This window comes from Pan troglodytes, chromosome 8 (genome assembly GCF_028858775.2).
Source record: "Pan troglodytes isolate AG18354 chromosome 8, NHGRI_mPanTro3-v2.0_pri, whole genome shotgun sequence".
Classification (NCBI taxonomy): Eukaryota; Metazoa; Chordata; class Mammalia; order Primates; family Hominidae; genus Pan; species Pan troglodytes.
The window spans coordinates 113435077-113448805 of NC_072406.2; positions in this window are offsets into that span (position 1 = coordinate 113435077).

The following is a 13729-nucleotide window of genomic DNA, read 5'->3' on the forward strand; positions in this document are numbered from 1 at the left end:
TGCAAGCTTATCTCTTAGTCATGTGGGACAAAGGATGCTATTGTGAGTTCTTAAAAATATGATAAATACTTGTTGTGTACCTGAGCTTTGATCCTGCCCAGAGCCATGAATATTGCCTCTCTGACCTTCAAGGTCATTTGATGAACCTTTGCCTTCTGACCTGTGAAACAATGAATTTGGTCCTTCTCTGTGTAGGAAGGTGGCTGGGAGAGCCCCACCTGGATTTGATAAAAGCAGGACTTGGGGTGAGGGAGGGGGGAAGGTGGGAAAATCAGCAGTTGCAAAGGAAACTGCTCTGATGCTAGCAAAGCTTCCTACCTACACACAACTTAAGGCCTCCAGCAGCTACCTGGTATTCTGTGTCTGACCCATTCTTCTTTCAGAAAGCATTTAATGTGGCATTGCTCATCCTCCGTTTTATCTCCCTCCCTGGTCTGTCTCCTTCCACTCACCCTCTTAGCCTCCCTCATCATCTCACTTTCTTGTCTTTAGGCTTTTTCTCAGATGGACCCATGCTCTGCCAGGGCAAGCTCCTCAGACTCTCTCCCTCTCCCAAAATGCAAAATCTGACCTCTCCCAGAAGCCTCCTTCTACTAAATAGAGAAGGGAGACTTACTTGCTTTGCTGTGCAAGCCCCACACTCTTGTCTTCCCTAGCTAACCCACTCATCATACCAGCCCCTCTGCTGGCAGGTGCTTTTTCATTTTATTCTGGCATTCACTCAGCATTTGTGTGCTCAGTGGCACTGTCTGTCTGACTCATTAATGCCATGGTCTGCAGTGGTGATGATGATGTGTCCTCACTTCTCTCCGAAGGGTAGAAAATTCTGCTTCTTGGATTTCACTGACAACACAGGGAACACATTTTTAGGGAGAGATTTCTCAGATTTAGCTCTAGATCTGGAAACACACATATGCCCTCAGACCCTTTAGCCTTCAGTGGATAATGAAAATACACTGGGTTTGAGTAGGCTGTCCTTGGATGAAGAACTGTATCAAAAGTGTAATGGCACTCAGGGGGTTACTTCTCTATTTAAAGTCACTTCTCTATTTAACGGATGGGCAAACTGAGGTATAATCTTGGGAAACTCCTTTCTAAACTTCAAATCAGGAGGTCATGACAGGCAGCTGCAATTACTTCTGAGTTGACTTTTGTGATTTTGACTCTGGGCATCAAGCTTTTACACCACCCTCCAGGGCCAAAGGCCAGGGATCGAAGCCTTGCCCCATTTCTCTCAGTTCTCGGGCTGACCTGTTCTTCTGCTGCCCCTTGCCCCTCCTGCCCTCAACCCACTTTTGCTAATGTGCAGAAAAAATTAAGTCAAAGAACTGCCAGAGAGGAGGAAAATGTCCAAAGAATCACAGATGGCAGCCTTGCAAATTTAATTTAAAATCATTCTTTATTATCCAAAATATTAAAATTAGAGCTATAATGCCCAAAGGAAAACACAGATGAAAACCCCCAATGTTTCACGGCCTCTTCCTCAGGGGGTCCCAAAAACACTGAGTGGGAATGCTTTTGAAAAGAAAGCAGGAGTGCAGGAGCAAAGAGCCAGCTGTAGATCATTGAGCCAAACACTCAGTGACTGACCCAATCAGCTTCCCTTAAAGCCAAACACCAACTGTTTCATATGCAATTAATGATTGCCCTGGCAAATTAAAGTGCATCAAGTCATCACAGGCATGGTTGAATGAGAAGATACACAGCAGTCACAGGTATCTCATCCCTGGCATCTACATAATGATATTACCAGGCTAATCTAGACTCAGAGATTTAATTCTGCAAAACACCATGCACTAAATATTTATATTCATAAAAGGGCTAAAAAAAATGCCCACATGCTACCTCTAGGCTCCCCATTCATCTAGAATAGGCTGCTGGTTTATTTGCTGGGGTCTATGGTTGGGAGTAAAGGGTACAAGTCAAGTGTCAGGAGGATCCCAGTGTTCCTGGCCCCCAACTTCACCTTTCAAAAGGGTCTCGGCCGGGCATGGTGGCTCACGCCTGTAATCCCAGCACTTTGGGAGGCCGAGGTGGGCGGATCATGAGGTCTGGAGATCAAGACCATCCTGGCTAACATGGTGAAACCCCATCTCTACTAAAGTACAAAAAATTAGCTGGGCGTGGTGGCAGGTGCCTGTAGTCCCAGCTACTCGGGAGGCTGAGGCAGGAGAATGGTGTGAACCCAGGAGACAGAGCTTGCAGTGAGCCAAGATAGTGCCACTGCACTCTAGCCTGGGCAACAGAGCAAGACTCCGTCTCAAAAAAAAAGTGGGGGGGGTCTCATTCCTGGATTGGGTACTGAGCAGCATCCAAGAGTGGGCAAATCTCCTTCCTTCTCTGGAGATGTCAAAGCAGAAAAGAAAGCCCCTTCGTATGTCAGAGTCAAGAAAGGAGTGTTAGAATGGATGACAACATCTCTTCCCCATTCTTTGGTGCAGAAAATCAAAGTCCAGAGAAGTACCAAAGACTGTTACAGTCATCCTTTACAGGTTCCAAATTCTTTTTTTTTTTTTTTTTGAGATAGGGTCTCACTGTGTCACCCAGGCTGGAGTACAGTGGTGCGATCTTGGTTCACTGCAACCTCTGCCTCCGGAGCTCAAGTGAGCCTCCCACCTCAGCCTCCCAAGTAGCTGGGACCACAGGCATGCACCACCATGCCCGGCTAATGTTTTGTATTTTTGGTGAAGATGGGGTTTCACCATGTTGTCCAGGCTGGTCTCAAACCCCTGAGCTCAAGTGATCTGTCTGCCTTGGCCTCCCAAAGTGCTGGGACAAATTCCAAATTCTTTTTTTGTTTTGTTTTGTTCTGAGACAGAGTCTCCCTCTGTCGCTGAAGTTGGAGTGCAGTGGCCCCATCTCAGCTCACTGCGACCTATGGCTCCTGGGTTTAAGTGATTCTCTTGCCTTGGCCTCCCCAGTAGCTGGGATTACAGGCGTGAGCCACCAAGTCCAGCTAATTTTTTTTTTTTTTTCTGAGATGGAGTCTCGCTCTGTCACCAAGGCTGTAGTGCAGTGACATCATCTCGGCTCACTGCAGCCTCTGCCTCCTGGGTTCAAGTGATTCTCCTGTCTCAGCCTCCCGAGTAGCTGGGACTACAGGCGTGTGCCACAACACCCAGTTAATTTTGTATTTTTAGTAGAGACGGGGTTTCACCATGTTGGCCAGGCTGGTCTCAAACTCCTGACCTCAGGTGATCCACCTGCCTCAGCCTCCCAAAGTGCTGGGATTACAGGCATGAGCCACCAAGTCTGGCCTAATTTTTGTATTTTCACTAAAGATGGGGTTTCACCATGTTGGCCAGTCTGGTCTTGAACTCCTGACCTCAAGTGATCCGCCTGCCTCAGCCCCTCAAAGTGCCAAGGCATGAGCCACCATGTCCGGCCTCCAAATTCCAATTCTAAGTCACAAATATAGTTGTGATTTTGGATGCCACCGTGCCTGATCTGAAGAATAGGGTCTCTCCAAACGATCATAAATAAACCAGTGCTGATGGAAAGAAAATGTTTTCTTTGGCCTTTTGGATTTGTCTTGGTTTCCTCTACTAAAACCTAATTCTGAGCTTATGGCCCCTACTCAAATATTCTCATCTCAGCATTCAGCCCACTGCTGGGCCTCAGCACCCCTACCATATAAAGGCACAGAACCTAACCTGGCTTGGCCTAGCCCCTATCCTCATCAGGTTGCCAGGATCATTTCTGTGTCCATCCTGGAGACTGCTTTCCTCTCCCCACTGGCATCCCAAACCCAATTATTTTCATTCAGCCCCCTCTGCCCTTTCTGTCTCCCTGGTAGAAAATGCAGATGATGGAGGCTGCCTGTTCTCTGTGCACACCATGACTTGGAGCCTTCAGCAACTTTTCCAGGGCTCTGCATATTATAATCAAGATGAGATCAGCTAATAAAAAATTACATTGGTTACAATCCAAAAAGATTAACCAGCCTTAAGGGTTTCATGGCTACGCATTACACTTCTCAATTTTCCTACAATTAAGCTAACAACAAATAATATTGACAAATAACTGCTAGATGTGCTAGTTGAAGCCTGGCCATGGAAGGAAGGGTGGTTCTGCGAGTCTGGCCATTCCCTGCTCGTAAGTTCTAGCAAACACTGGGCTGCTGGTACTTGAGCTGCTCCAGTGGAGAAGTGATGAGGAATGGTTGCTGTGCTTGCTCCTAAATAAAGAATTTTGGGCCAGGTGTGGTGGCTCATGCCTGTAATCCCAGCACTTTGGGAGGCCAAGGTGGGCGGGTTGCTTGAGCCCAGAAGCTCAAGGCCAGCCTGGGCAACATGGCCAAACCCTGTCTGTACAAAAAATACAAAAATTAGCTGGGCATGGTGGCGTGTGCTTATAGTCTCAGCTACTTGGGAGGCTGAGGAGGGAGGATTGCTTGAGCCTGGGAGGCGGAGGTTGCAGCAAACTGAGATTGCACCACTGCACCCCAGCCTGGGTGACAGCCAGACCCTGTCTCAAAAAAAAAAAAAAAAAATTAAAAGATAACAATCCTGACACCTGTTCTCCTACCACCTTTTAGAAATTTTCCTGGTTTCTACTGATTTCTCAACCTCCTGCTGGAGACAATCCAAGATAAGGAGACCTATATTCTCACAAGGCACAACTATATCGATTCATTAATGAACCTGATGTCACAAATCCAAGACCTAAAATAAATTAGATCTAGCATTAGCAAAATTTGGGACAGATAAGACTAAGAGTCTCAATGAAAACCCCCTCCCACACAGATGCTGATAGAGGTCTGTGGAGGTGAGACTTTTCCCTGACTGGCTGCCCTGGCACTGGGGAAGCCAGCGAGGGGTGGAGGAAGAAAGGGTGTTTTTGTTGTTGTTGTTGTTTGTTTTTTTATACAGGATCTCTCTCTGTTGCCCAGGCTGAAGTGCAGTGCTATGATCACAGCTCACTGCAGCCTCAACCTCCTGGGCTCAAGTGATCCTCCCACCTCAGGCTTCCAAGTAGCTGGGACAGGCCTGGCTAATTAAAAAAAAAATTTTTTTTGTAGAGATGGGGTCTCAAACTCCTGGACTCAAGCTATCCTCCCACCTTGACCTCCCAAAGTGTTGGGATTACAGGCATGAGCCACTGTGCCCAGCCACCAGTTATTTCTATTACTCAGTGTTGGGGAAGAAGCTAGCAGAGGGAATGGTTAGGAGAGGAGGACTACAAAGGAAATAATGACACTTGTTATCATTTAATCAGAGTTACCATGTTCCAGGTACTGTGGTAAGTGCTTTCATGCATTAATTTATTTAATTTTCACAATAATAACATGCTCACTTTGATACTATATCTGATGTTCATCAAAACTGACAAATATCTGAAGGGAACCCAGGCTGGAGTGCAGTGGTGTGATCTTGGCTCGCTGCAACCTCTGCCTCCCGGGTTCAAGTGATTCTCCAGCCTCAGCCTCCCAAGCAGCTGGGACTACAGGTGCACACCACTACGTCCAGCTTTTTTTTTTTTTTTTTTTTTTTTTTTTTTTGTATTTTTAGTAGAGACAGGGTTTCACCATGTTGGCCAGGCTGGTCTCGGACTCCTGACCTCAGGTGATCCGCCCACCTCTGCCTCCCAAAGTGCTGGGATTACAGGTGTGAGCCACCGCGCCTTGCCGATTGGTTTTTTTTGCTGTTGTTTTTTGTTGTTTTGAGATGGAGTCTTGTCCTGTTGCCACGCTGGAGTGCAGTGGGCCAATCTCACTGCAACCTCTGCCTCCTGGGTTCAAGTGACTCTCCTGCTTCAGCCTCCCCAGTACCTGGGATTACGGGCACCCGCCACCATGCCTGGCCAATTCTTGTATTTTTAGTAGAGACGGGGTTTCGCCATGTTGGCCAGGCTGGTCTCGAACTCCTGGCCTCAAGCAATCCACTTGCCTCAGCCTCACAAAGTGCTGAGATTACAGGGGTGAGCCACAGCACCCAGCCTATATTTGTGTTTTACACATCTGGGCCTGGTGTAGGACTCTCTCTCTTTCTTTTTTTTTTTTTTTTTTTTTTTTGAGACAGAGTCTTGCTCTGTTGCCCAGGCTGGAGTGCAATGGCACCATCTTGGCTCACTGCGACCTCTGCCTCCCGGGTTCAAGCGATTCTCCTGCCTTAGCCTGCAAAGTGGCTGGGATTACAGGCACCTGCCACCACGCCTGGCTAACTTTTTTGTATTTTTAGTATAGACAGGGTTTCACCTTGTTGGCCAGCCTGGTCTCGAATTCCTGACCTCAGGTGATCCACCCGCCTCGGCCTCCCAAAGTGCTGGGATTACAGGCATGAGCCACCGCGCCCAGCCTCTCGCTGTCTTTTATAATGTAATTTTTACTTAAGTATAATATACAGAAAAGTGCAGAGAATGCATAAGGATATGGCTCAATTAATTTTTAAAAAGCAGATACACCTGTGTAGCCAGTATGGCGTCTCCTCTCTCTCAACACAAATTTGAAATCAACCCTCAGTCTATCCTCAATGGAGTTGTCCCTGAACTAAGCCTATAGGAAGCCTCTGAGCTGCCTTTTTTCTCTGGTTTCTCACGGTTATCACTGGAAGAATCACAAAGGAGCTCTGTTTTGGAGCTTGGAGGTTTAGAATCAAGAGTCTCATTGGTGGTTTTAGTAGCTACACTGCTTTGTTCCTGAACTGGCAAAGATGATGCCCCGGCATTGAAGGGCGGGGTCAGAACAGTCCATGCCCCAAAGAGTTTGCCTGTGAGCCATTCAATTTCTCACCTAGTACTGATTAACTCAATGCAAATGTTTTGCCTATTTTTTATTTTTAAAAAATTGTATATGTTTTTATTTTTTTAAAGTAGAGACAGGGCCTCACCATGTTTCCCAGGCTGGTTTTGAACTCCTAGGCTCAAGTGATCCACCTGCCCCAGCCTCCCAAAGTGCTGGGATTACAGGCGTGAGCCACTGCACCCAGCCTGTTTTACCTGTTGTAGCCACAAAGAGACCTGAAGATTCAAGAGTGGCTCTTTAGCTCTGTTGTCTGGCTCCTCCTCCTGCTCAGTCAGTGTGGGTCCTTCGTGCCCTTGACCCTACTTAGGGGCAGAGCATGACCTTCCATTTGCCTCTTCTCTTCCTTTCCACCTCCACCTTGGTCCATCCTCAGACGCTCTTTTATTCCTGGCTCCCACGGTCTGGGCCCTTTCTCTGAAGGACTCCCTCTGTTGGATTCCCTGACAGGTGATTGAACTGGGGAGAACGTTGGGAGGCAAACCCTCATAACACAATAATTAGTTCTTTAAAAGCCCAGCTTGTCTAGGTGTAGTGGTACGTACCTGTAATCCCAGCTACTCGGGAGTCTGAGGCCAGAGGATCACTTGAGCCCAGGAGTTCAAGACTAGCTTGGGTAACATAGCAAGACCACTTTTTTTTTTTTTTGAGACAGAGTCTCACTCTGTCGCCCAGGCTGGAGTGCAGTGGTGCGATCTTGGCTCACTGCAACCACCATCTCCTAGATTCAAGTGATTCTCCTGCCTCAGCCTCCCATGTAGCTGGGATTACAGGTGCCCGCCACTACACCCAGCTAATTTTTTTTTTTTTTTGTATTTTTAGTCGAGATGGGGTTTCACCATGTTGGCCAGGCTGGTCTTGAACTCCTGACTTCAGCTAATCTGCCCGACTGGGCCTCCCAAACTGCTGGGATTACAGGTGTGAGCCACCGTGCCCAGCCAAGACCACATCTTAAAAAAAAGAAAAGAAAGAAAAAAAAAGTTCAAAAGCCCAGCTTTACAATCCTTTGCACATCTCCATATTGGGTAATAGAATGTCTCCTTCCTGTTAAATTCTCTATGTCTGGAGAATTCAAATAAACGAACAAAAATCTACTCTGCTGTACTTAGGTTCAAAGCTGAATTCTGGTAAATGAATCTTTTTTTTTTCAAGACGGAGTCTTGCTCTGTTACCCAGGCTGGAGTGCAGTGGCACGATCTCAGCTCACTGCAACGTCCGCCTCCCAGGTTCAAACAATTCTCCTGCCCCAGCCTCCTGAGTAGCTGGGATTACAGGTGCCCACCACTGTGCCCGGCCAATTTTTGTATTTTTAGTACAGACGGTTTCACCACGTTGGCCAGGCTGGTCTCGAACTCCTGACCTCGTGACCTGCCCTCCTCAGCCTCCCAAAGTGCTGAGATTACAGGCGTGAGCCACCGCGCCCGGCCAAATGAAGCTTCATTGTGTCCTTTCTGGGCCTGAGTCCTTGACAAAATTCTTTGTTAGGCCCTTGTCATCATCATTGTCATCATCATCACCATCATCATCATTACTAGCATCTAATGTTTACTGAGTCCTTACCATGAGCTGGGGCCTGGGCAAACTGCTTTCCATAGATTGTCTCCTCCTGGTCCAGCTAAATCTGGACTACTGAGTCTAAACCAGAGGGTCAGTCTCCGGGGCTCTGCTGTGAATGAGGCAGACTCTCAGACCAGCACTGGAATCAGCAGGGAGAAGCCAGGGGTTGGGCATAAAGTTTAGATAGATTGCTGACAGTTGAGACAGGTTTGGGACAGTTCTCTGACAGAGACTGAAGAGTAGTGTTTGGTCATGCATCCATTTAATAACTATGTAGAAAAGTGCTTGCTAAGGATAAGGGAACTCTATGCTCAGGAAAGCTTTGAGATCAGAAACAGATCAGTACAGCACTTCGTGACCTTAATATACTGCAAGCTGCTTTTATAGTTATGAAATGATATGATACCCGACATTTGCATCCATATGAGCCAGAGAAGGGTGAAAGAAGTGGGTAAGGGCACACACAAAACAAAACTGACTATAAGTCAGTATTTTTGAAGCTGGGTAATGAGTAAAAGGAAATTTATTGTATTATTCTCTTTACTTTTTTATATGTTTGAATGTTAAATTCAAAGTCAAATATACATACCCTGGCCGGGCACCGTGGCTCACGCCTGTAATCCTAGCACTTTGGGATGCCAAGGGGGGTGGATCGCTTGAGCTCAGGAGTTCGACACCAGCCTGGGCAACATGGTGAAACCCCGTTTCTACTAAAAATACAAAATTAGCTGGGTGTGGTGGTCAGCACCTGCAGTCCCAGCTACTTGGGGGCTGAGGCAGGAGGATCCCTTGAACCTGGGAGGTCGAGGCTGCAGTGAGCCAAGATGGCACCACTGTACTCCAGCCTGGTGACAAAGTGAGACCCTGTCTCAAAAATAAAATAAAAATAAATAAATAAATACACACATCCATATTCTTCCATACCTTTTTTCCTTTTCTTTGTGTGTGTGTGTGTGTGTGTGTGTGTGTTTTTAATTTTAGTTGTTTTCTTTTTCCTGGTTGTTTTGTTATTCTGAATTAAGGTGCTTTAAAAAAAATAGCCAGTTCAGGCAAGCATGGTGGCTCACGCCTGTAATCCCAGCACTTTGGGAGGCCAAGGCAGTTGGATCACTTGAGGTCAGGAGTTTGAGACTAGCCTAGCCAACATGGTGGAACCTCATCTCTACTAAAAATACAAAAAAAAAAAAAAAAATTAGCCAGGCGTGGTGGTACCTGTAATCCCTACTCAGGAGGCTGAGGCAGGAGAATCACTTGAACCCGGGAAGTGGAGGTTGCAGTCAGCCAAGATCATACCAGGCTGGGCAACAGAGTAAGACTCTATCTTAAAAAAAAAAAAAAAAAGCCAGTTGGGTGCAGTGGCATAGCTACTTAGGAGACTGAGGTGGGAGAATCACTTGAGCCTAGGAGTTCAAAACCAGCCTGGGCAACATAGTGAGACCCTGCCTCTAAAACGAGAGAGAGAGAGAGAGAGAGAGAGAAACATACATAATGAATAAACAAGCAATCAATCATTTATTTAAAAATTTTAAAAAATAGCCTATCTTAGTTGCGATAAGGACAAACCAAGTCAAATGGTTTTTTTGGGCCAGTAAGAAAAAGATAGTTATGGGTTCCTAAAATCCGGGTGCCTATAAAGGGGACATTCATAGGAGAGTCCCATGAAGACAAATAGTCTGGGGTGGGAGTCCAGACCTCTTTGGACAGCTGCCCTGGTTCTCTCCTTCCCTTTGCTGCCCCTTCTCAGGGTTGTTCCTCTCAAAATATGTTTCTTGATGCATGAATGACATTGCATTTAATTTAAGAGGCAATTCTCTGATAAGAAAGTCCTGCCTTTTCCCCACTTCCTGCCCCAAACTGCTCCCAGACCTCCTGGGGTTGATAGCCTGGCTATCTGGATTTCTCTCTGCCTACTAATTTGCTTGTCATCAAAGATCCTTCCCACTGAAAGCCCCCCTTGATTTTTTTCCTGGTACCTGCTTCTGGGGCCTCCCTCAATGACCTGCCCTGCCCTGAAGGTCTGTCCAGCTGCCAGCTCTCATCCACCCCCAAACCAGTCACATGCTAAACTCTTCCTTTTGCCTTTCTAGAGGCACTCTCCATCCTTTCCCAGCCCTCTCTGGACCTGGGAGATGAACACAAATGGACTGCATCAAAGGCTCTCTTGTCCTCTGGCTTCTGTTTGTGTTTAACCAAAAGGAGATATCAGAAGATTAAAGAGCAGGAGGATGCTGGTATATGATTCTTCCAGATCCCTCCCTGCTGGGCTGCCATGAAAGGGCTACATCCCTTTTCGAATGCCATAGCTATGGTCAAGTGGTCCTTTCCCCACAGCCACCTTCTCAGGGTCTTGGTAACTATGCCCTTCCCTTGGCCCTTGGGGCCTAGGAGTAATATGGTTGTCTGCTGTTGCTAGCTGAGGGGTATGCACTAGCCCTTGTTGGTCTCCCTTCACTCTGTCCACACCTTTGCAAATAGGTCCTTAATTAAACCCTTCTGAAATTAATCAAGTCTACATATGCCAGGACTGTGACTGATACAAATCCATACTATTGTCAAAAGAGCCTTAGTTAGTATCTATTTTTATGTCTTGTTTCCTTCACATAATGGAAAGCTTCTTGAAGGCAAGGCCCATCTCTTATCTGCAGAGCGATAGACACAAGGAAAATAGTGAGTTTTTAACACTGACTCTTAGAAGTAATCCTGACCTTGATCACCTCTTCCTCAAGAGGCATTTTTAGGAGGGAAGGGGTATCCAACGAAATATAGCTGCAGACGATGTAAATGTCTGGGAAATTAAAGCAGCCAGATAAAGGAAATCACCAGCTTGAAGACATGATAGTGGGGGAGTCTGGACAAATGCCAGTTAAAGATAAAACAACCTGTTCAAACTTTGACTAAACTATACAAAATAAAGTATGTTAAACAATGTTGGTCAAAAAGTGTCTAAGAAATCCAGGCACAGAAAGCAAGGGAAAGATAGCTTTGTCAGCACTGAAGACTAAAAACTGATTAATCTCCCAACCTGGGAAACATATGTAGCAAATATATGAAGTATATCTTTATAACCAAGGTGAATACTCTTTTTGTTTGTTTAGACATGAATTCCTGCTTTGGATACATGTGTTAATAAATAAAAAACTGTCACTGCATTTAAGATCTGGAGTTAGACTACCTGTAAAAGAACCCTGGTTCCATAAGATATTACAGAAATGATGGAAGATGACGCCCAAGGCTACGTTATACAAGGTACTGTGGCTTCTGCCTTAGTCTGGGAAAAATTAGCCACCATGTTGTGAGGTCCCATAAGCAGCCCTATGGAGAGGTTCACATGACAAGGAAATAAAGTATTCTGCCATCAGTCACCCCCAAATTGCCACCCACATGAGTGAGCCATATTGGAAGGAGATCCTCCAGCCCCAGTTAAACCTTCAGATGGCTAGAGCCCTGGCCAACACTGACTCCAATCTTGTAAGACACTGGGTAGAACACTCAGCTAAATTGTTCCTTAATTTCTAATGCATGTCAGATTTAAAAAGATGCTTATTATTGTTTTAAGCTGTTAATTTTCAGGGTTATTTGTTATGCAACAATAGATAACTAATACAGATGCATACCCTGGATCTAATGATGAAGAAACATCACAGCCAGGCACGGTGGCTCATGCCTGTAATCCCAGCAATTTGGGAGACCGAGGCGGGCAGATCACCTGAGATCAGGAGGTTGATATCATTCTGGCCAACATGGTGAAACCTCGTCTGTACGAAAAATACAAAAATTAGCCAGGCTTAGTGGCAGGTGCCTGTAATCTCAGCTACTCAGGAGGCTGAGGCAGGAGAATCGCTTGAACCCGGGAGGTGGAGGTTGCAGTGTGCTGAGATTGGGCCACTGCACTCGAGCCTGGGCAACAAGAGTGAGACTTCATCTCAAAAAAAAAAAAAAAAGGAAACATCAGATAAATCAAAATTAAGGAGCATTCTACAAAATAACTGGCCTGTAAGCTTCAAAAGTGTCATGGTCATGAAAGTTAAAGAAGAGATGAAGGAATTGTTTCATATTGAAGGAGACCAAAGCGATATGACAGCTAAATATAATTTGTGAATCTGAACTAGATCCTTCTGCAATAAAGGACATTATTGGGACAACTGGCAAAACTTGAGTGGATTCTGAGGATTAGATGGTAGGTATATATCAATGTTAATTTCCCAATTTTGGCGGTTGTATACTAGTAACATAGAATGTATTCGAGTGTAAGAAATACTAAAGTAGGCTGGGCGCGGTGGCTCATACCTGTAATCCCAACACTTTGGGAGGCCGATGCAGGCGGATCACGAGGTCAGGAGATCAAGACCATCCTGGCTAACACAGTGAAACCCCGTCTCTACTAAAAAAAAAAAAAAAAAAAAAAATTAGCTGGGCGTGGCAGCGTGCTACTCGGGAGGCTGAGGCAGGAGAATGGCGTGAACCTGGGAGGAGGAGCTTGCAGTGAGCCGAGATCACCCCACTGCCCTCCAGCCTGGGCGATAGAGCCAGACTGTCTAAAAAAAGTAAAGGGCTGGGCACAGTGGCTCACGCCTGTAATCCCAGCACTTTCGGAGGCCGAGGCGGGTGGATCAAGAGGTCAGGAGATCGAGACCATCCCGGCTAACACGGTGAAACCCCGTCTCTACTAAAAATACAAAAAATTAGCCGGGCGTGGTGGCGGGCCCCTGTAGTCCCAGCTACTTGGGAGGCTGAGGCAGGAGAATGGCGTGAACCCGGGAGGCGGAGTTTGCAGTGAGCCGAGATCGCCCCACTGCACTCCATCCTGGGCGACAGAGCGAGACTCTGTCTCAAAAAAAAAGGAAGAAAGAAAGAAAGAAATCCAATTCTTTCAATCTCACCTGCCTGCACTTCTTTTTTGAAACGGACTTTCACTCTTGTTGCCCAGGCTGGAGTGCAATGGTGCAATCTCGGCTCACAGCAACCTCCGCCTCCCGGGTTCAAGCGATTCTCCTGCCTAAGTCTCCCGAGTAGCTAGGATTACAGGCACGCACCACCACGCCCGGCTAATTTTGCATTTTTAGTAGAGACGGGTTTCTCCATGTTGGTCAGGCTGGTCCTGAGCTCCCCACCTCAGGTGATCCACCGACCTCGCCTCCCAAAGTGCTGGGACTACAGGCGTGAGCCATCGCACCCGGCCCCTTGCCTGCATTTCTTTACTCCGTGGAAGGAAGTGCAGGTGATGACGTTTGACAGGCCTCTGTGCAGACCAGACTGTACCTTCAGTAACTTCTCACGTACTCGCATTTCTTTCTTTTCTTTTTTTTTTTTTTTTTTTTTTTTTTTTTTTTGAGACAGGGTTTCACTCTGTCACCCGGGCTGGAGTGCCGTGGATCATAGCTTACTGCAGCCTCGACCTCTGAGGCTCAAGCAATCCTCCTGCCTTAGCCTCCC